Genomic DNA, 21,759 nt, shown 5'->3' on the forward strand with positions numbered 1-21,759 from the left:
TATGTGCAGTTGACGGACTTTGAGCGAGGGCGTATAGTGGGCATGCGGGAGGCCGGGGGACGTACCGCCGAATTGCTCAACACGTGGGGCGTGAGGTCTCCACAGTACATCGATGTTGTCGCCAGTGGTCGGCGGAAGGTGCACGTGCCCGTCGACCTGGGACCGGACCGCAGCGACGCACGGATGCACGCCAAGACCGTAGCATCCTACGCAGTGCCGTAGGGGACCGCACCGCAACTTCCCAGCAAATTAGGGACACTGTTGCTCCTGGGGTATCGGCGAGGACCATTCGCAACCGTCTCCATGAAGCTGGGCTACGGTCCCGCACACCTTTAGGCCGTCTTCCGCTCACGCCCCAACATCGTGCAGCCCGCCTCCAGTGGTGTCGCGACAGGCGTGAATGAAGGGATGAATGGAGACGTGTCGTCTTCAGCGATGAGAGTCGCTTCTGCCTTGGTGCCAATGATAGTCGTATGCGTCTTTGGCGCCGTGCAGGTGAGCGCCACAATCAGGACTGCATACGACCGAGGCACACAGGGCCAACACCCGGCATCAGGGTGTGGGGAGCAATCTCCTACACTGGCCGTACACCACTCGTGATCGTCGAGGGGACACTGAATAGTGCACGGTACATCCAAACCGTCATCGAACCCATCGTTCTACCATTCCTAGACCGGCAAGGGAACTTGCTGTTCCAACAGGACAATGCACGTCCGCATGTATCCCGTGCCACCCAACGTGCTCTAGAAGGTGTAAGTCAACTACCCTGGGCAGCAAGATCTCCGGATCTGTCCCCCATTGAGCATGTTTGGGACTGGATGAAGCGTCGTCTCACGCGGTCTGCACGTCCAGCACGAACGCTGGTCCAACTGAGGCGCCAGGTGGAAATGGCATGGCAAGCCGTTCCACAGGACTACATCCAGCATCTCTACGATCGTCTCCATGGGAGAATAGCAGCCTGCATTGCTGCGAAAGGTGGATATACACTGTACTAGTGCCGACATTGTGCATGCTCTGTTGCCTGTGTCTATGTGCCTGTGGTTCTGTCAGTGTGATCATGTGATGTATCTGACCCCAGGAATGTGTCAATAAAGTTTCCCCTTCCTGGGACAATGAATTCACGGTGTTCTTATTTCAATTTCCAGGAGTGTATTAAGTTACCACTACGCTGTTGTATACATGGAAAAAAACCTGGAGATACTAGAAGGTATCAGATAGATTATATAATGGTAAGACAGAGATTCAGGGACCAGGTAAGTCATTTCCAGGGGCAGATGTGGACTCTGACCACAATCTATTGGTTATGAACTTCAGATTAAAATTGAAGAAACTACAAAAAGGTGGGAATTTGAGGAGATGGGTCCTGGATAAACTGAAAGAACTATAGTTTGTAGAGAGCTTCAGGGAGAGCATTAGGGAAAGATTGACAAGAATGGGGGAAAGAAATACAGTAGAAGAAGAATAGGTAGCTTTGAGAGATTAAATAGTGAAGGTAGCAGAGGATCAAGTAGGTAAAAAGACGAGGGCTAATGGAACTCCTTGGTTAACAGAAGAGATATTGAATTTAATTCTTGAAAGGAGAGAATATAAAAATGCAGTAAATGAAACAGGCAAAAAGGAATACAAACGTCTCAAAAATGAGATCGACATGAAGTGCAAAATGGCTAATCAGGGATGGCTAGAGGACAAATGTAAGGATGCAGAGGCACAAATCACTAGGGATAAGATAGATACTGCCTACAGGAAAATTAAAGAGACCTTTGGAGAAAAGAGAACCACTTGTATGAATATCAAGAGCTCAGATGGAAACCCAGTTCTAAACAAAGAAGGGAAAGCAGAAAGATGGAAGGAGTACATAGAGGGTTAATACAAGGGCGATGTTCTTGAGGACAATATTATAGAAATGGAAGAGAATGTAGATGAAGGTGAAACAGGAGATATGATACTGCGTGAGGAGTCCGACAGAGCACTGAAAGACCTAAGTCGAAACAAGGCCCCGGGAGTAGACAACATTGCATTAGGACTACTGACAGCCTTGGGAGAGGCAGACCTAACAAAACTCTACCATATGGTGAGCAAGATGTATGAGACACGCGAAATACCCTCAGATTTCAAGAAGAATATAATAATTCCAATCCTACAGGAAGCAGGTGTTTACAGATGTGAAAATTACCGAACTATCAGTTTTATAAGCCACTGCTGCAAAATACTACCACGAATTCCTTACAGACGAATGGAGAAACTGGTGGAAGCCGACGTCGGGGAGGATTAATTTAGATTCCGTAGAAATGTTGGAGCACGTGAGGCAATACTGACCCTACGACTTATCTTAAAAAATAGATTAAGGAAAGGCAAAACTACGTTTCTAGCATTTTTAGACTTAGAGAAAGCTTTTGACAATGTTGACTGGAATACTCTCTTTCAAATTCTGAAGGGTAAAATACAGGGAGCGAAAGGGTATTTACAATTTGTACAGAAACCAGATGGCAGTTATATGAGTCGAGGTGCATGAAAGGGAAGCAGTGGTCGGGATGGGAGTGAGACAGGGTTGTAGCCTCTCCCCGATGTTATTCAATCTGTATATTGAGCAAGCAGTAAAGGAAACAAAAGAAAATTTCGGAGTAGGAATTAAAATCCATTGAGAAGAAATAAAAACTTTGAGGTTCGCCGATGACGTTGTAATTCTGTCAGAGACACCAAAGGACCTGGAAGAGCAGCTGAACGGAAAGGACAGTGTCTTGAAAGGTGGATATAAGATGAACATCAATAAAAGCAAGACGAGGATAATGAAATGTAGTCGAATTAATTCGGGTGATGCCGCAGGAATTAGATTACCAAATGAGACACTTAAAGTAGTAAAGGAGTTTTGCTATTTGGGGAGCAAAATAACTGATGATGGTCGATGTAGAGAGGATATAAAATGTAGACTGGAAATGGCAAGGAAAGCATTTCTGAAGAAGAGAAATTTGTTAACATCGAGTATAGATTTAAGTGACAGGAAGTCGTTTCTGAAAGTATTTGTATGGAGTGTAGCCATGTATGGAAGTGAAACATGGACGATAAATAGTTTAGACAAGAAGAGAATAGAAGCTTTCGAAATGTGGTGCTACAGAAGAATGCTGAAGATTAGATGGGTAGATCACATAACTAATGAGGAGTTATTGAGTAGAATTGGGGAGAAGAGGAGTTTGTGGCACAACTTCAAAGAAGAAGGGACCGGTTGGTAGGACATGTTCTGAGGTATCAAGGGATCACAAATTTAGCATTGGAGGGCAGATTGGAGGCTAGAAATCGTAGAGGGAGAGCAAGAGATGAATACACTAAGCAGATTCAGAAGGATGTAGGTTGCAGTAGATACTGGGAGATGAAGAAGCTTGCACAGGATAGGATAGCATGGAGAGCTGCTTCAAACCAGTCTCTGGACTGAAGACCACAACAACAACAACCACTACGCTCCTTTTGAAAATTCCAGTTGCATACTCCAGTTGCCCTCCTGTTTCCTTACCCTCCATACCCTTTCTCTTCATTCTTTTCCTTATCCTTGACTCCTTGGTAACAGCTTCTGCAGCTGTCTCTTCTTTGGTTACCAGTCGCTTATCAATGGCAGTTAGAGCTTGCGATCTTTCGAATAAAAATGTGATGGTGGCCCTCAACTAAGTACCCTCAGATTCAGAGGTGAAATATTAAAAGTTTTGGCTGGATTCGTTGTCCAGTGGCTGGGATACGTAGCTGCCGCATTAAAATCCAAATACTGCTGAATCTACAGTATACGATATGAATATACACGTGAATCGAATGATCGAAAGTTATTGTCACTCGGCAATTCCGAATTTTGAATGGAACATAAAATTTTATAAATGAAATATTGCAATTGAATAAAACCTGCAGGTATTATTTTAACTCCTTTGAATGATGAGTATGATGTCAGAAGTACGTTTAAGAATGCCATTTATTACTGCAAAACACTTATTGGTGTCAATGGTCCAGCAATTGAATAAAATATAAATTTAATAACAGGGAAACAATAGATTTCTACTTCACGTAATTAGTTATGAGTTACGACATAGCTCGCGTGATATTCGCTTCTAAACGCATACTATGTCTTCACTGCAGAAGCCACGGATATCTCACAGTGCACAAGTCGGCACTATGAAATATTTATTTCTCCCGCGACCACGCGCAAACTGCCCAACACTCTACAAGTATTTCCTGCGACCGCTCATAGCACCTTCCCGTCCTACACTCCACGTGTCCTCTCCATGTATCTCCTTCCCCACTTCTATACCGTCTCTCCATTGACTTCGGTAGTCGCCTACCTCAGTAACGAGCCCTGTGATTGGCTAGAGCGCTCCCACCATGTCTCCAAGCCAATGCACACTCACAAACATATTGAAACACATATGAACTACTGGATTTACATTTAAAGAACTTGATTTTAATTAAATATTCCTACTACTGGTCCACAAACACGCTCTAACACATATTATTAAATATATAAACAAATTAAATAAACATATATCAAAGGAATAGCAACAAAAGTAGGCCATTACCCTAATGTCTCCGTGCCCTCTAAAACACAGTAAATATTTGACCAATGTCTTCATGAATAGTATACATCGGATACATACAAAGACATAGACGAATAAATATATTGATAAGCATGCTGCTATCGTTATTTCGTGTAACTGTGGAGTACTTATGGCTTGGCGTGATCAATAGTAATCGGCCACTTTGGCCTCCAGTAACTCGTGTACTGTTCAGGTTACATGCCTGTAATTCATTCCAATTTAGGTTTACACCAATAGCTTCCAAAAGGCACGTCGATCGACAAAATCGGATGAACCATTTAGATTTTGGGAACTCGTTGTTGGGTGTTACTCGTGTAATTTGCAGTCAGATACTAAACTTTAAACTAATAAAGATATTGAAAATCTGATTACACCGTAAGAATCATCACGCAAATAGTGGTAATGTACATGTTTCTTTTTAAGGTATCATGATTCGTCTGGCTATTATTAATTTCTAAATGAACTGTGAAATGTCTGGCATTATGCTTTCACAAAGTCCGCCATCTTTGTCACTCCCGGCATTCAGATCTCCTACATAGACACAAAGCACCTTTCTTGACACAGCGTCAACACGGTATTCCCAGCCACGTGGTCCGCCTGGACAATCTGCTGGGGCTGCCCCTCTTGCTCCGGCTAACATTCGGCACTACGTGGTTGCTGATGAGCCCCGGCTTGCCGAGCAGCCCGCGCGGCCACGCCATCTCTGAACTTAGAATATTTTCAGGACGCCACAACTCGCCCGTTAAGCTGAATCCATGTTCCTTCCTGTCTGGATGTTCAATTTCTTCATAACATTGATCCTTGAAATTACACCATCATTGAATGTTATTATTGCATCCATTACACCAATCTTCAGCACTTTCAGCCCAACAAATACAGTTTTGGGTATTCTCTCCCATATACAGCTGCTGAAGCTTTCATTTGCATTCTGAGAGAGACCATGCATACAATTCCTAAGTAGAATTTTGTTTGCCAGATCCCTATAAATAAGCGTAATTGTCTTCATTACAGCAAGTGTTACGGAATACTTGTGGGTATATTGTATGCCTGTAGCATTGCCCAACCAGTACTTGCACCACGAATCTTCCCCTTTTGGACACAAACCATTCTGTGGGGTTTCATCTGTTGACACTCTGTGAAACCGCGTTGCACAAACAGCTCGTTTCATGTTCTCCAAATCTCCTACATTTCTCCTTATTGCTAGTTCTTAACATAGTCAAAGAATCAATTTCACTTTTTGGAGGACGACCTGTACCACTCATATGTTTTCCGTCTGACGGTTTTTCTCCACTGAAGTCTTTACATAATTTTCTCAGCCCAGCTCCCATTCTTCTTTGTACATGCCCAACACATTCAAGCCTTTCTATCAGAGTGCCCCCATACGGTCTGTCATTAACAACAGTAGTGTGTCATTTACACTCTCCATCCCCAAGATAGCCTACATACCTCACACCACGTCTGACGTCTGATCTTACAAAAATGTTTAGAATTTATTTCGTTTCCATCTTTCCACTTGTGCCATCCAAGTTCTTTACAGAAACATGAGTGCCAATAAATTTACTTAAACAACCTGGGCAGTGCCTTGTTAGACATTCATAATCTACTATCTTACCAGTTTCAATAAATGTGGCAGTTACAACCCCATTCATAGAAGTATGATCTCTCTTCTGCCAAGATCAATGAAATGCTGCTACAATGTCTGTATTCTCAGAAAAGGCTACTGCTTCTTCTGCTGCTCATTTCATTGAATGTTCACTTACACCACATAAAGCATTATATATTAATTTATTGTATCTGTCAAACCTCAGTGGAGGTGGAGGCAAATCCATGACTGCACAAAAAGTCTAGACATCTGTCCTTCCCGTTCCGATACATCGCATAGCATAAGCAAGCTGAATATTTACACTGTAATGTCAACTATCAGTCACTGGCGATGTCATAGTATCACTGTGCATCTTACACGAGTTACAGGCAATCTCTAACTGACTTGAAAGACACTACCTTGCTGAAATGTCCTCAGAAACGTGAATACTATCTTCACAATTGAAGTACTTACATTTCACAGCATTCTTCAAAGGTCTTGACAGCATGTTTAGGTTCACAATAATGTTTACGTCATTATTGCTGCTCACAATACTACTAGGCTTGTTCTACTTACATTCAGAAAGCGGACGTTTACGTCTAGAAGAACTGCCTGTGGACACAGTTTCCGAAGACGACTTTTGAAGCAAATGATGTGTATTATTCGGCCGTGTTTGGAACTGGTTACCGCGAAACGTTCATTTGGTGCTAAATTTGTTTGCTCTCGGGATTTGTAGCACAGGAAACACACACACACACACACACACACACACACACACACACACACAGAAACAAAACAACACACACTATCTGCTAAACTACAAGCGTATGAAATTCCAAAATCATATACTCTCAGAGCTTTGTTTACATTTGAATCACAGCCTTCTAGACATAGCTGTAATTTGGTTCCGGGACTCAGAGCCTTCTAGAATACTCCTGTGTTAACGATCCCTAACTAACGACGGAAAAAAGGAAGAAAAAAATAATGCTTCACGTATTCTGATACACTTCAAACTGACAGATGGGCGTGGCCTTTGTGCAACATTAGGCTCAACCTCCATTTCAGAACGAACGGAAAATGATAGTGCCCATAAACTACACATTTTTGGAATCTGCATGAAATGCTCTTCTCTATAGATGAAGAAATTTCTTTTCAAATTTTTGGTCATTTTCATGAGAATGTCCCCTTAATGTATGCATTGTACAGTCCATGTTTCCTTGACTTTTTCCTTATTTTGGTCCATACTACCACCTCTGAAAGTTACCTAAACTGCAATCTTAGCAACAACAATATCTGTACATATATTCCAGTATCAGAGGTATCAGAAAGATTTTGACTTATGACTTTCGACTCTTTCGTTTAGGGTGCAGGGACCCTTACCTAAAACCGATGTATCACTCTTCTCTATCACCCCTGAAAGTCTGTATCATCATAACAGAATCACCCTGAATACACATACATTTGCAGGCGCCATCGTCTATGACGCTCTGTAGCGTCGTTGGATGACGATTCAGGACATGGGTTCCTACTGAATAGTGGAGGGAGAAGAGATAGCACATAGCCTACTCCACTACAATAGTACCTTGAAGGTGGCCGAACTTAACATCTCCACCCGACGGACAAAGCGTCGTCAACAGTGTCGCTTGAACTCAGTCCACGAGACACTGCAGAGAGATATGGGATTTAATTCAGGACAGTGGCGCTATGTCTGGTAATCAGAAATCTTACGCCACCAATTGTCCTTCCATTTTCCGGCCACATAATAGTGGTGGAAATTTGCACCACTCCCAGGATTCGAAGTGGCTGCTTTCTAACCGACCGTTACAACACATGCGTGCGTTAGTGACTCCGCCTACGGAGGCGGGTAATATGTGGAAGGAATAGTACTTTGTAAACCGCAGAATTTTGTCCCGCAGAATTTGCTAGTCAACACAGAAAACCATAAAGTGTAACTACATTGACCGTAAGCCTGAGAATAACAGTCCAACTGCAGACCAAGAGAAATTCTGAACACAGCAGATTGATGTAATAAGAGCATATATGCTGCTTCGTTAAAGATTTCGTAAACAGCGAAGTGACTGTGTTATTTCTTCATTATTTACTGATATGTTTTACCTTTACAGTGGTACATACAGGTATGATACAAGCATCAAGGTGTGGAAAACCATTGGGCAGGTCTTGCCAAATCATTAAATAATTCTATTTATGAACAACAATTTCACGTACAACACTTTTAGTATTTTTAGAACAGAACAAAACAACGTCAACGGATACTTTATATTTAAAATATTCAAGCCATCAACAGCCATTGGTCACCGAAATTTTACCACAGAGAAAAGCTATAAAGATAAAAATTAAAAAAACTCACAGCTTTAACAAATTCACTAAGTTATAACACAATGGATTTTGAACAACAACTGTATATAAGCCACCTCCTTTGTTTTTCACACTCCACCTTATAATCGTCTCTTGCGATGGCCCACTCACCATACAAGCAGGAAGCACAACCGCCACGCCAGATACTATAGTTCAATTCTTTTATCTTGGCGGTTTGCGCATGCCCGCCCAGACGCGGGACATTACTGCGTTGCCAGTTGTACGCGCCAAGAGAGGCGGCGCCATAGTACGGTTCGCAAACTTACGTTTAGGGGGGAGCGCGCAGTTCATGAAGTAAAGCCACCACGGCCGCATTAACCCTTTCGCTGCTACAGAGACGTGCTCCCCGCATTCCTCGATGTGCGCGATTTTGTTATCATTGTACTGCTCTCCTGTGCAGACACATGGTGTTTCGACTGCTTTGACACACTTTATCATTCGATTTCACAAAAACTATTTGGCACAAAAATTTGATTTTTACACATCATCTTGACTGATACCTTCCCCCCATAAATGACTTAATTTTGTTTCGATGTTCAACGGAGTTATTGTGCAGCATTACACGTAGTAAACCATTGCAGAGGTAAAAGTCCATAGCGTATACTTTCTGTATGGTCGATTTTAATTGCCACTAGAAATTTCAAAAAATTACATTCAAACGAATAAAATTCATGAAGTAAGACCTTCGATATTGTTTTTAAATAAAGAAAATATTAAGCACCAAACAAGGTTTGAACTCAGAACCTTTCGCTTGGCAGCCATACTCTTCAACCATTATGCTAACGCAGCTCGCCATTCAGGACATCTCCTGGAGGATTTTAAACTATCACGCAAAATACCGACAAACACTGTTGGTATGACTATTAATTACTCACGTTTCGTCGAAGTGCAATAGGAAATAAACAATTACCGCTGTTCTTTATTGCAAAAAAGCAGTTAGTGAGAATGATACAAACAGCTTTCCTTGCTATCGCCTGAATTAGGAGGCTTATTGCTTGTTTGGTTTAATTAATTAATAGAGTATGAAGCAACTGGTATAAAGAATGCTTTTTCCAATCTTTCTATAAAAGAAAGTGTGCTATCAAGACATTGCTTTTGTTCAATTACTTTATTTATGACTGAACGCTTCTAAAACTGAAGACACTCGTCCGTGCTCTGCACTGCAGTCGAGCTCTGACAATGTCGTTCTCTGTTCATGGGCTGACTGTTTTGTGACGTCAGATGCGCAGAACGAACCTAAACTCGGCCGCCATCATAAATGACGCGCACTTTAGTGTATCCTGGTCAAACCTTTTAATCTCTGTATAACTGCCACACCTATTTTCTTGTGTCCATTTGAAACTGCTTACTGTATTCAAGCCTTGATCTCCTTCTACAATTGTACCTCCCCCCCCACACTCCAAACTGACAATTCCTTGATGACTCAGAATTTGTTCTGTCAACCGATCCCTTCTTTTGGTCAAGTTGGATAAATTTCTTTTCTTCACAATTCTTTTCAGAATATCTTGTTTTTTTTTTTTTTTTTTTATTCACTCTAACTATGTAATCCTCGGCATTCTGTAGCGCGATATGTCAAAGGTCTTCTTGTCTGATCAGAGCGTATTCCACGTTTCACTTCCATGCAAGGCTACACTACAGACAAATACCTTCAGAATATACTTCTTAACAACTCAGTTGTTAACAAACTTCTCTTTTTCGAAATGGTTTTCCTGCTGTCGTCAGTCTGCATTTTTTATCCTCTCTAGAAAATCATTAGTTACTTTGACGTCCAAATGGCAAAAATCATGAATAACTTTTTGTGTCTTACTTGTTAGCGTAATTCCCTCAAACGTGCCTGATTTAATGCGACCACATTACATTATCCTTGTTTTGCTTTTCTTGATGCTTATTTTATAATCTCTTACCAAGGCATTATCTTTCTGTACACTGTTTTACCAAGTCTTTCGCTTCTCTGACAAATTACAATGTCATTTGTATATCTTAAAATTTCTATTTCTTGTCCCTGAACTTTAATTCCTCCTCCAAATGTTTCTTTAGTTTCCTTTAGTGCTTATTCACTGCACAGGCTGAATAACATCAGGGATAGGTTACAACACTGTCTCACTTCCCTACCCAAGCGTGGCTTCCCTTTCCTGTCCTTCCATTCTTTTAACTGCAATCTGGTTTCTGCACAAGCTGTAAATAACCTTTCGCTCCCTATGTTTTATCGTTGCTACCTTGAAAATTTCAAAAGTAAACATCGTCGCAAGCTTTCTCTAAATCTAGAAATGTTGATTTCTAGGATAAGTTGTAGGGTCAGTATTGCTTCACGCATTTCTACATCTCTCTGGAATCTATACTGGTCTTCCCCAAGGTCGGCTTCTACAAGTTTCAGTCTCGGACTCGACCTTGCATGCAGTAAATAGCCCATATCGGAAAGGGAAATAGGAAAGTCTTAACATAACTAAAATGAGAATTGCGAAATGGGATGTCACCTGATTTTCTTTTATTCATAAGATCACAGAACCAAGAAAATGATTTGTGGAGTCAGTCTAAGATTAATGTTTCCTGCAAAGTTTCTAGATACTAATCATGATTTCTCGAGGAACATAAAAAGTCATAGAACATGCATAAGACAAACTTAAGATTAACGCAAGATCACACCTGCACCTCTTCCCTTTCTACGCGAAATCGCACTTCACACAGGGACTCAAGTGTTATTTCTTCGGAAGCTGACTGTACACTCCTAACGAATTATCTCAACTGTCTGGCGCCTGCCCTCTCAGGGCGCAGTTGTGATTGGTTCATTGTGTCCACTAGTCATATCAACAGGAAGTGAACTTTGCAATCACTTTCTGAGTATGATTTTAGAGTTCTCGAAATTACTATTAAAAAATTCTCAGTGCGCACTTGCAGACGTATATCAGTGTTTAAATAGCAAATCTAATAACGAAAAATACGCTTTTTGGTGCCAAGAGTCGTAGGTGAATCAGCGGTCTCTATAGGTTCAGGCCGTATGTGGCTTTTACTCCCTGTCGTTCTCTGTTGAACCAGATGTGTAGGTTCAACTATCCCATCTTCTCGCTAGCTCACAGCTACGTGAATCTTTCTACATTGTACGTTAAAATGTAATAACTGAATGTAATAAGATGTATGCAGCGATGTGGCACAAAAGCCACACTGACTTATTAAACTTATCGTTCTTTAGTATTGACACTTGTAGGTATCTGACTTCTTGGAACTGGAGTTATTACACTCCTCCTGAAGTCTGATAATAAGTTTCCTGTCTCATACATCCTGCACCCCAGGTGGATTTTTTTATGACGGACTTTCCAAAGGATCTCAATAATTCTGTGGGACTGTAGTCTTCTCCAGTTGCCTTGTTTTCAGTTAGGTGTTTCAATGGTCTGTACAATTCTTCTCGCAGTATCATACCTCCCATTTCATTTCTACGTATTTTCTCTTGTCTTTCTATAGTATTAACCTCCAGTTTGTTTCCTTTACATCCTCTGTATCTTCCTTCAACGTTTCAGCTTTCTCTCCTTTGGTTATCAGTTACTTGATGTCTGAGCCCGTAATATTCTCTTTTCCTCAAAGGTCTCTTTAATTTTGCTGTACGTGGAATCTACCTTTCCCCTAGTTATGTATACATCTACAGCCTTGTATTAGTCCTTTATCATTCCGTCTTACTCATTTTGCACTTTCTGTCACTCTTTTTTTTTTTCAACGTCATTTGCAAAATTTTTAGATTTTCACTTTCACCAATTAAATTCAATATTTGTTGTGTTATCCACGCATTTTTACTACGCTTCGTCTTTCTACCTGCGCCACCATTCCTGTTTCATCTACGAAAGCTACACATTCGTCTTCTACTGTATACCGTTCCCCTGCTTCAGACCAACACTGCCTAATGCTCTCTCACAAACTCACAACAACCTCTTTTTCTTTATATTTGTCCAGGTCCCTTCGCCATAATTTTCTAACGTTTTGCAATTACTTCAGTGTTAATCCGCAATTCATAAACAATAAATTATGATCAGAGTCCTTATCTGTTGCTGAAAATGTCTTACAGTTTAAATCTGCTTTAGAAACCTCTCTCTTACCATTACACTATTAATTCGAAACACTGCAGTGTCTGCAGCTCTGTTGCCCCTTTGATTCCTTTCCCACCAGGCAATCTTCTACTACAATACGCAACAGGATCACTCTTTCGAAGCTCCGTAGTGCCTCCCATTACGACGTATAAGTTTAAGATCTGGCTCAAAGGTGAGTACAACTTTTTTCTGTAACGGTGCAATATTCTGGTGTCCTGTGACGTCACCCTCGCCTTCGATGAAGCTTCAAACAGCAAAGTGTCGGTACACGAGAAAACAAACTACGTCTCAGAAGTTCATGTGACGTCTAAAGTGGGTTAGTGACTTCACATAGGCATCAAATTTCACCACAATTCTGTCCAACGCCACCGTTAACGTGTCACACCAAGGGAAGGTTGTCACAACCGTTCTTGTCCACATCTCACAACTTCTTTCGACGCCTCTGCGGTGGAGGTCAGAACCGCGACGCCCACCTTTGAAATCTCGCGGTTTTCGTATGGGTGGCCGAGGAAAACATTCCAGACAAACCATTGGCACGAAAGTGCCTCAGAAGGTCTCACAAATGGCGTCAATGAGCCACACGTTTCCTTGGGTTGTTGATTCCCACACATTTCGCAGCCGAAAACGACAGTCTGCAGTGCGTTGAGGAGCAGGAAGACGTTCTAGGCAGTCTTTGACAATGCTGACATCCTCGGACGTTTCAACCCTTCTCTATGGACATTGCCGGGTTTCGTCACCATTAAACGTGATCACATCCCTTTGGAGAACAGCACGATAACAATGTATTCCCTCGTGAACAGGCTGGAACACCTAGGGACTGTTGAAAACCATTCGACGAAATCTGAACGTCATCCAAAGCAGCAAAAGATGCTTATGTTTTTTTCAGCCCTACGATTTCGCGTCCTCCTGTGGTGTAACCACGAGGGGATCCGGCACTGATACATGCGTGGATAAAACGGCGAAGGATTGCTTTGAAAGGCCCCCCTGTTCCAGTTCGACAAAATCGTCGATGACTTCCGCCAACCTTTATTGATAATTTTAAAAGTGAGCATTTACCAAGAGAATCTATAAAGTAATCTATTGTGCCTGTAGGTAGGCAACCCCTTAACACCACTTTGATTCCAGTTGCCTGCCGACAAGCGCCTCGGTCTAATGAACTTTTTGTCAGTGGGCACATTCTCATTTGTCCAGACACTTTCGGGCCCAAAACTGTTCTTAGTGAGAAACATGGTGGAAATAGTCTAATTGGAAGACAAAGGAAGCGATTAGAACTGCAAAACGATTTCAAGCACTGGATGTCCTGAATCCTTGCCGCAGTGGTTACACCGGTTCCCGTGAGACCACTGAAGTTAAGCGCTGTCGGGCGTGGGCGGCACTTGGATGGGTGACCATTAGGGCCACCATGCGCTGTTGTCATTTTTCTAGGTGCACTCAGTCTCGTGATGCTAATTGAGGAGCTGCTCCGCCGAATAGTAGCGGCTTCGGTCAAGAATACCATCATGACGACCGGGAGAGCGGTGTGCTGATCACACGCCCCTCCTATCCGCATCCTCCCCTTGAGGAAGACACGGCGGTCGGATGTTACCGATGGGCCACTTGTGGCCTGTAGACGGAGTGGACGTTCTGGATCCAAAGTGCACAGGATCGCCATATATGTAGGCACAGCTACACAGGCATATTGAAAGGTTGGCGCGTTACCTTTAGGGTTCGTAATCGCCGGTACATATGTATGGTATGAAAATCAGCAGAACGTGCAGGCCTACTGATAACGCTTACGCTTCATAACCAGCGACAAGGAAAGCTGTGAGGGAGCAACTTTCTAGCTATAACTTAGGGGTAGTGAGCCAGGCACGCATCGTAGTTTTACTACATTCATCTCTGTATTACAAGTGATGCCTCGTCGAGGAGAGCTGATAGTTCTTCAGTAAGCATTTGTGAATATCTTTTACCCTTTAATGTTTCTTCAATCAAGTAAGAACCCATCACGTACTCTCCCGTAATCTCGCACAAATGTTCACACTCCACTGCCTCTGATGTTTAACCTCTGTCAGCGCGGATTTTCAGAGGCCCAGTAATGCATATTTCTTCATTTAGCAAAGGTAGATTCTTCGGTAAAGAGATTTCTTAGAAGAGACACCGTTTGTCTACATGTCGCTTCAGAACCGGGTGACAGAATTACACTCGTATTCTTATACCTCACTGGTATAGCTACTGATCAAGTGAGACATGTTACTGATGGAAGATGTTTGTGCGCAAAATGCCAAAAATGCCTGTATGACTTATTTTGGAGGCTCTCGCTAACATGTGTATTATGAAGAATAGCTGGCACAACTTCCATTTAGTTCGCTCCATTCGTTACAGGCTTGCTCTTTACCGTCTGCATAGTGCTCCTGTGCAATGCAAATAACAATTTTTTGTACATTCACTGAATTGTCATTTTTCATGGACACCGTCTGTCGGGACATTTTTGTATGAACACTTCAACTGTTCTCTTCTAAAGTATCGCAAAAAACTAACATACCAAATTGTTCTTCGTCTGTGAAAAAGCCGTCTAGGACGACGCATACGAAATAAAAGGTATATTTCCCTTGTGCCAGTTTTATACCGCTATCGCGACGGAGCAACACCTTCTTATTCGATGTGACGTACTTCCTTATTTGGGCATGAAATCACGAACCTCCGCATAAGGCAGCTATATGTTTCATGTTCAAAACAGAGAAATCGTAAAATATAAGTAATGTAGTTACTCTGAAACTAGCAATGACATTTTAAATAACTCCTATTAGAGAAAAAGCAACGTAATGTTAACGATACTTTACGAAGAATTACTAAATGATTCTCTGAAAATGAACTCCCCGTAAATTTTAAGGAAACACACTGTATTCATTTCTGGACAACAAACAGAGTATTGCCAACAACTGATGTAGCACATCAACAATAGTCGTTAAATGGAGTAGATTGTGTACACAAATATGACAGCTTCTCTGGAAGAACTATGTTACCGAGCTTCTCAAACAACTTCAGCTGCTTTTTCTCTTCTCGTAAGCCCATGTCTTGGAAACAGACGGATTTACTTCCTGATATGTTTTGCATAATTTCACTCAGTAATGTCTTTTGGAATTATTTTCCGGAGTAACTCGTAACTCATTAAGAGAGTACTGATTGAACAAGAAAGAGCAGTAAGAATAGCATGTAGTGTTCACCTGTGGGCCTCACATAGGAACCTCCTCAAGGAGTTCGGTAATTTAACTGCACCACCAGAATATACATATTCGCTAACGATATATCTCATAAATTATCCGTGGCAATTTCAGAAGAACATTGATATCCATACTTACAAAACTAAATGAAAAAGACCTTTATTGTCCATTATTAAAGCTATTAATGACTTAGAAAGGAGTTCAATATGCAACAAAAAAAATTTGATCATTTGCTCAATACCATAAAATGCCCGATAGGTAGAAAAGCAGTTTAAGTGAAGTGGCATGAAGAGGACTAAAAAATGTATTTTTTAATGTTAACACTACCCATGTATACATATCCTTTAAACTGATTCTTTCCACATCATATCGGTAAAAGAATCGTTCAAATGATCTATGGAACATAGAACTAACTAAATAACTTCATAACTCAACACAGACGATATCATTTTAAAAATTTTCCTTAACTACTGTCACATGTTTGTGCTCTTCGAGTAGGAGTCCATTGCGTCTCACGCAAATCGGAAACGTCTTTTCACGAATGCAGGTAATAAAGTCTACCTGAACACTCATTTAAAATACGCATATTTGATTAAAAAAAAGTCGCATGTTTCTCACTTACAATTTATTTGTTAGTTTAACATTCGTTGTTTGTGAAGAAATGAATAGCTACTACAGTTTCCGTACCAAAAATTAAGCAGCTTACTTTTTTCATTCATTTGTTTTTGTTGTTACAATTTGTCTGCTATCACTTCCAAGCAACTACGCCTTCGCCTTCAGACGTTTTATCATTGTTGTGATTTACCACCGGAAATATATCCTGTTAATTTCTCCCCAGCATCCTTTAGTGTAAAAGCTAAGGTACTATATGAGTCTCATAGTTACCATACTACAGGACGATAGGGCATATTAATAGTGTATCACGTCGATGAAAGAGAGAAATATGCATGAATATATAGCCACAGTTGCTTGGAAATCGGAAGAATACACATTAAAACGAAAAACGGAGTTGAGTAGAATAAAAATAATAATGAGAGAATACCCTTGATTCGCCATGGAAAAATTCACTGATGCACAAAACGTAAGGTCGAAAATAGCTTTCACATGGTGTGTCACTGACAGAAAGAACTGCTACAGTGTAGTTCAGAAGGTAACTGAATGAAGTACGCTGTGAGACGAACACAAATGACACTTTGGTTCAAAGGAAATAATTATTACACTGCAGACACCGAAATTCGTGATGGTCTGCAGGACAATAAAAAAGGTGAGAATGGTTCTTAACACAGCGCGTGCTCACCGCGGACAACAGCTCATGCTCAGCAACGTGCTCCCTTGCTAGCCACGAGGTCGGTAAGATGTTACTGTGGTAGGGCGTTCCATTCGTCCGTCAGTGCGGTTGTAACTGCTAGATGCTCATTGCTGCACGTGGACGTGCCGGAATACGTCTCCCCGACGCATCCCATCCCTCGCTGCGACTTAAATCGGAGTAACTGATAGGCGGAGCCCGCCCGGTTGGCCGTGCGGTCTAACGCACAGTTTTCCGGAGCGGGAAGGATCGCCTGGTCCTCGGCACGGATCCGCCCTGCGGACTTGCGTCGAGGTCCGGTGAGCTGGCCAGTCTGTGGATGGTTTCTATGCGGTTTTCCATCTGCCTCGACGAATGCGGTCTGGTTCCCCTTATTCCACCTCAGCTACATTATGTCGGCGACTGCTGCGCAAACAAGTTTTCCAGGTATGCGTACACCTCCATTACTCTACCACGCAAATATAGGGGTTACACTCGTCTGGTGTGAGACGCTCCCTGAGGGAGGCGGCGCAGGGGTGAAGTAGACCACTGCGGCTGCGGCGGGGACAGAGCCTCTCCGTTGTTTCTAGGTCCCCGATTAACATACAACATACAACAACAACTGATAGGCGAGTCTATTGGCCGAATATCCACTTGTTCCAAAGAGCCTTCAGTTCCGCTGCTCGATGAAGTCGCGCATTGTCGTCCACAAAAATTAGGTCTGGGAGGAATTTACCCTTGATAAGATTGGCATGGGGAAACAGTGCAGCCGGCCGGAGTGGCCGAGCGGTTCTAGGCGCTACAGTCTGGAACTGCGCGACCGCTACGGTCGCAGATTCGAATCCTGCCTCGGGCATGGATGTGTGTGATCTCCTTAGGTTAGTTAGGTTTAAGTAGTTCTAAGTTGTAGGGGACTGATGACCTCAGGAAGTTAAGTCCCATAGTGCTCAGAGCCATTTGAACCATTTGAAACAGTGCAGTGTCACTAAAACGGTCACGGGAGAGTGTAGTGTGTTCAACTATTTGGAATAAGTATACCCATGCAGCATTATGCCTTCCCAAGTCATAACACCTTGATCACCAAATCGATCATGTTCGACAGTGTTTGTGGGTGCATTATGTGTTCCCAACTCTTGCCGTATGAGGACAAACTCACCATTATTGAACATTGGTGTTTAGCTGTTCCAGGTGTTCTGGCGTGAGATGGCATAATATGGCGTGGACGTAGTGACGTCCAAATTTTTGAACACAGTAACTCACCGGTAAACGTTGTTGTGACACTATACTTCTTCCTCACGTCCACCTTTTTAGAAGTGCATTCTGCCCTAACTTCTTTTGTGTGGATCACAAACCGTGACCACATCGAACTGCGCATGAGGACGAGCTCTTGAAACGAGCAGATTTTCGTCGAATGGACTGGCCAGCTCGTTCCCCCTACTTAAATCCCGTCGAAGATGTGCGGGATCTGTTGGGGAAGTGGGGAGGGGGGAAGGAGGGGAGTGGAGGGCACTGATTGCAGCACGTCCACATGCACCCACGACCACTCAGCAGATGTCAGAAGTGATGGTGGAGGGATGCGACGCCCTGCCTCAAGGACGCCGTGTGAACCCTGTGGCCAGCATGGGAGTGTTTTGCAGAGCATGCATTGCCGTCCATGGTGATCACATGCTCTATTAAAAACCATACCTCCCCTTTTGTAGCGTTCTGTGCTATGTTGTAGTAGTTCGTGTGTGTATTGTCCAAGTTTCATCGAGCAATGTTACTTGACAGTGATACGTCAGCCGAAAGCTATTTTCGTCCCGAAGTTTACACACCAGTGTAATTCACTTCTGACGCCGCAGATTTCCAGCGCTGTGGAAGCAACATAATGATTGCATATGTGCAAATAAAAGGGTTTATATGCTATCATGGGTGTCACTACTTTACCACTCAGCATGTAGTAGGTAGTAAGCACAGAACATTTTGAAAAGGAACCTATCTCCGGTATCGTATCGTTTCCGTTCTACGGCAGTTTCAATTCAGATGTGTACCTCGTCAACGTCTGCTTAGGGCAAGAGAAACGTCTCAGAGTTCCCTGTCCGGGTATCCAGCAGGGTAGACACGATGACGTGTACTACGTCAAACGGTCCCCAGACGTCACTTATTGTCCGCTTTGCTGTGAGACCGAGTCAGTACCTGTGCATCACCGATAGAGGAAACATGGTGGAGTACACGTTTGCGGAATACACAGACATGCTCCTTGTGTATGGCAAAGCTGGGGGTAACGGAAGAGCTGCTAATCGGCTGTATTACGAACGTTTTCCACACCGTCACACTCCATCAAACAAGTTGCCTAAGTTACACAACGGCTACAAGGAACGGGTACTTTCACCGTGAGGAGGCAGGGCTGTGGTGCTCCACAGCGATTTCGCACTCCCGAATTTGAAGAAGGTGTACTGCGTCGCATTTAAGATAGCCCGTCAACGAGTTCGCAAAAAATTGTGCGTGTAATGGCTGTTAGTCACAGTACCGTCTTACACGCCCTGCATGAGCAACAATTACGAGGGCAGTTCAATAAGTAATGCAACACATTTTTTTTCTCGGCCAATTTTGGTTGAAAAAACCGGAAATTTCTTGTGGAATATTTTCAAACATTCCCGCTTCGTCCCGTATAGTTTCATTGACTTCCGACAGGTGGCAGCGCTGTACGGAGCTGTTAAAATGGCGTCTGTAACGGATGTGCGTTGCAAACAACGGGCAGTGATCGAGTTTCTTTTGGCGGAAAACCAGGGCATCTCAGATATTCATAGGCGCTTGCAGAATGTCTACGGTGATCTGGCAGTGGACAAAAGCACGGTGAGTCGTTGGGCAAAGCGTGTGTCATCATCGCCGCAAGGTCAAGCAAGACTGTCTGACCTCCCGCGTGCGGGCCGGCCGTGCACAGCTGTGACTCCTGCAATGGTGGAGCGTGCGAACACACTCGTTCGAGATGATCGACGGGTTACTATCAAACAACTCAGTGCTCAACTTGACATCTCTGTTGGTAGTGCTGTCACAATTGTTCACCATTTGGGATATTCAAAGGTTTGTTCCCGCTGGGTCCCTCGTTGTCTAACCGAACACCATAAAGAGCAAAGGAGAACCATCTGTGCGGAATTGCTTGCTCGTCATGTGGCTGAGGGTGACAATTTCTTGTCAAAGATTGTTACAGGCGATGAAACATGGGTTCATCACTTCGAACCTGAAACAAAACGGCAATCAATGGAGTGGCGCAACACCCACTCCCCTACCAAGAAAAAGTTTAAAGCCATACCCTCAGCTGGTAAAGTCATGGTTACAGTCTTCTGGGACGCTGAAGGGGTTATTCTGTTCGATGTCCTTCCCCATGGTCAAACGATCAACTCTGAAGTGTATTGTGCTACTCTTCAGAAATTGAAGAAACGACTTCAGCGTGTTCGTAGGTACAAAAATCTGAACGAACTTCTCCTTCTTCATGACAACGCAAGACCTCACACAAGCCTTCGCACCCGAGAGGAGCTCACAAAACTTCAGTGGACTGTTCTTCCTCATGCACCCTACACCTCCGATCTCGCACCGTCGGATTTCCATATGTTTGGCCCAATGAAGGACGCAATCCGTGGGAGGCACTACGCGGATGATGAAGAAGTTATTGATGCAGTACGACGTTGGCTCCGACATCGACCAGTGGAATGGTACCGTGCAGGCATACAGGCCCTCATTTCAAGGTGGCGTAGCATTGAATGGAGATTACGTTGAAAAATAGTGTTGTGTAGCTAAAAGATTGGGGAATAACCTGGTGTATTTCAATGCTGAATAAAACAACCCCTGTTTCAGAAAAAAAATGTGTTGCATTACTTATTAAACTGCCCTCGTACATCCGTACCATTTACACGCTATGGGTCCAGCAGACTTTCCACCACAACGCGTCGCCTTCTGCACATGGTTCCTGCACCGTTGCATCGACACGCCCCTGTTTCCACGTCGAGTTCTCTTCACAGATGAATGTAGGTTCACAAGGGATTGTGTTCTGAATGCTCGAAATAGCCATGTTTGGAAGGACGAAAACCCTCATGACACGCAAGTTCAGGTATTTCAAGACAGGTTTGGAATTAACGAGTGGGCAGATATTCTGGACGGTCATGTGATTGAACCATACCTCCTTCCATCCAAGCTCACGGGTCCCGCATACTTAGTCTTCCTACGACACGTAATGGACCCGTTCTTGGAAGCTGTGTCACTGAATGTCCATCAGGAAATGTGGTGTCAGCATGATGGAATACCACCACACTTTTCGCTGGCTGTCCGGAGACATCTCAACAGACGGTATGGTGAAAGATGGATAGACCATGGTGGTCCAGCCGCGTGGCCGCCGCTATCACCGAATATAACCCCTATGGACTACTTCCTGTGGGGTCGTATTTAGAGATTAATTTATGAGGCACCTGTAGAAGCAAAGGAAGATCGCTGGCACAAGCTCTGGCCACTGAAACAAGGCATTGAAGAGACACGAGGTGGGATGGAGAGAGTGTACCAGAACATGCTTCGGAGGTACAATGTGTGTAACAACGTTGGTGGTCGCCGCATCGAGCCGCTGTTGTAATGCATCGGTACGTTGCGGCTGGTGCTGAAGATGCTGGGCTCTTGTTTTTGTCGACTAATGTAAACCATAAGGTGT

The 21,759-nt window shown here is 43.2% G+C and overlaps 1 protein-coding gene across 1 annotated transcript in view; it reads left to right on the forward strand.

Annotated features, from left to right (window-relative positions):
* Positions 1-21,759, forward strand: part of LOC124616259 — a 932,810-nt gene that overhangs the window by 628,309 nt on the left and 282,742 nt on the right. The gene's annotated exons all lie outside the window — the stretch shown is intronic.

The sequence above is a fragment of the Schistocerca americana genome, chromosome 5, assembly GCF_021461395.2.
Source record: "Schistocerca americana isolate TAMUIC-IGC-003095 chromosome 5, iqSchAmer2.1, whole genome shotgun sequence".
Taxonomy (NCBI): domain Eukaryota; kingdom Metazoa; phylum Arthropoda; class Insecta; order Orthoptera; family Acrididae; genus Schistocerca; species Schistocerca americana.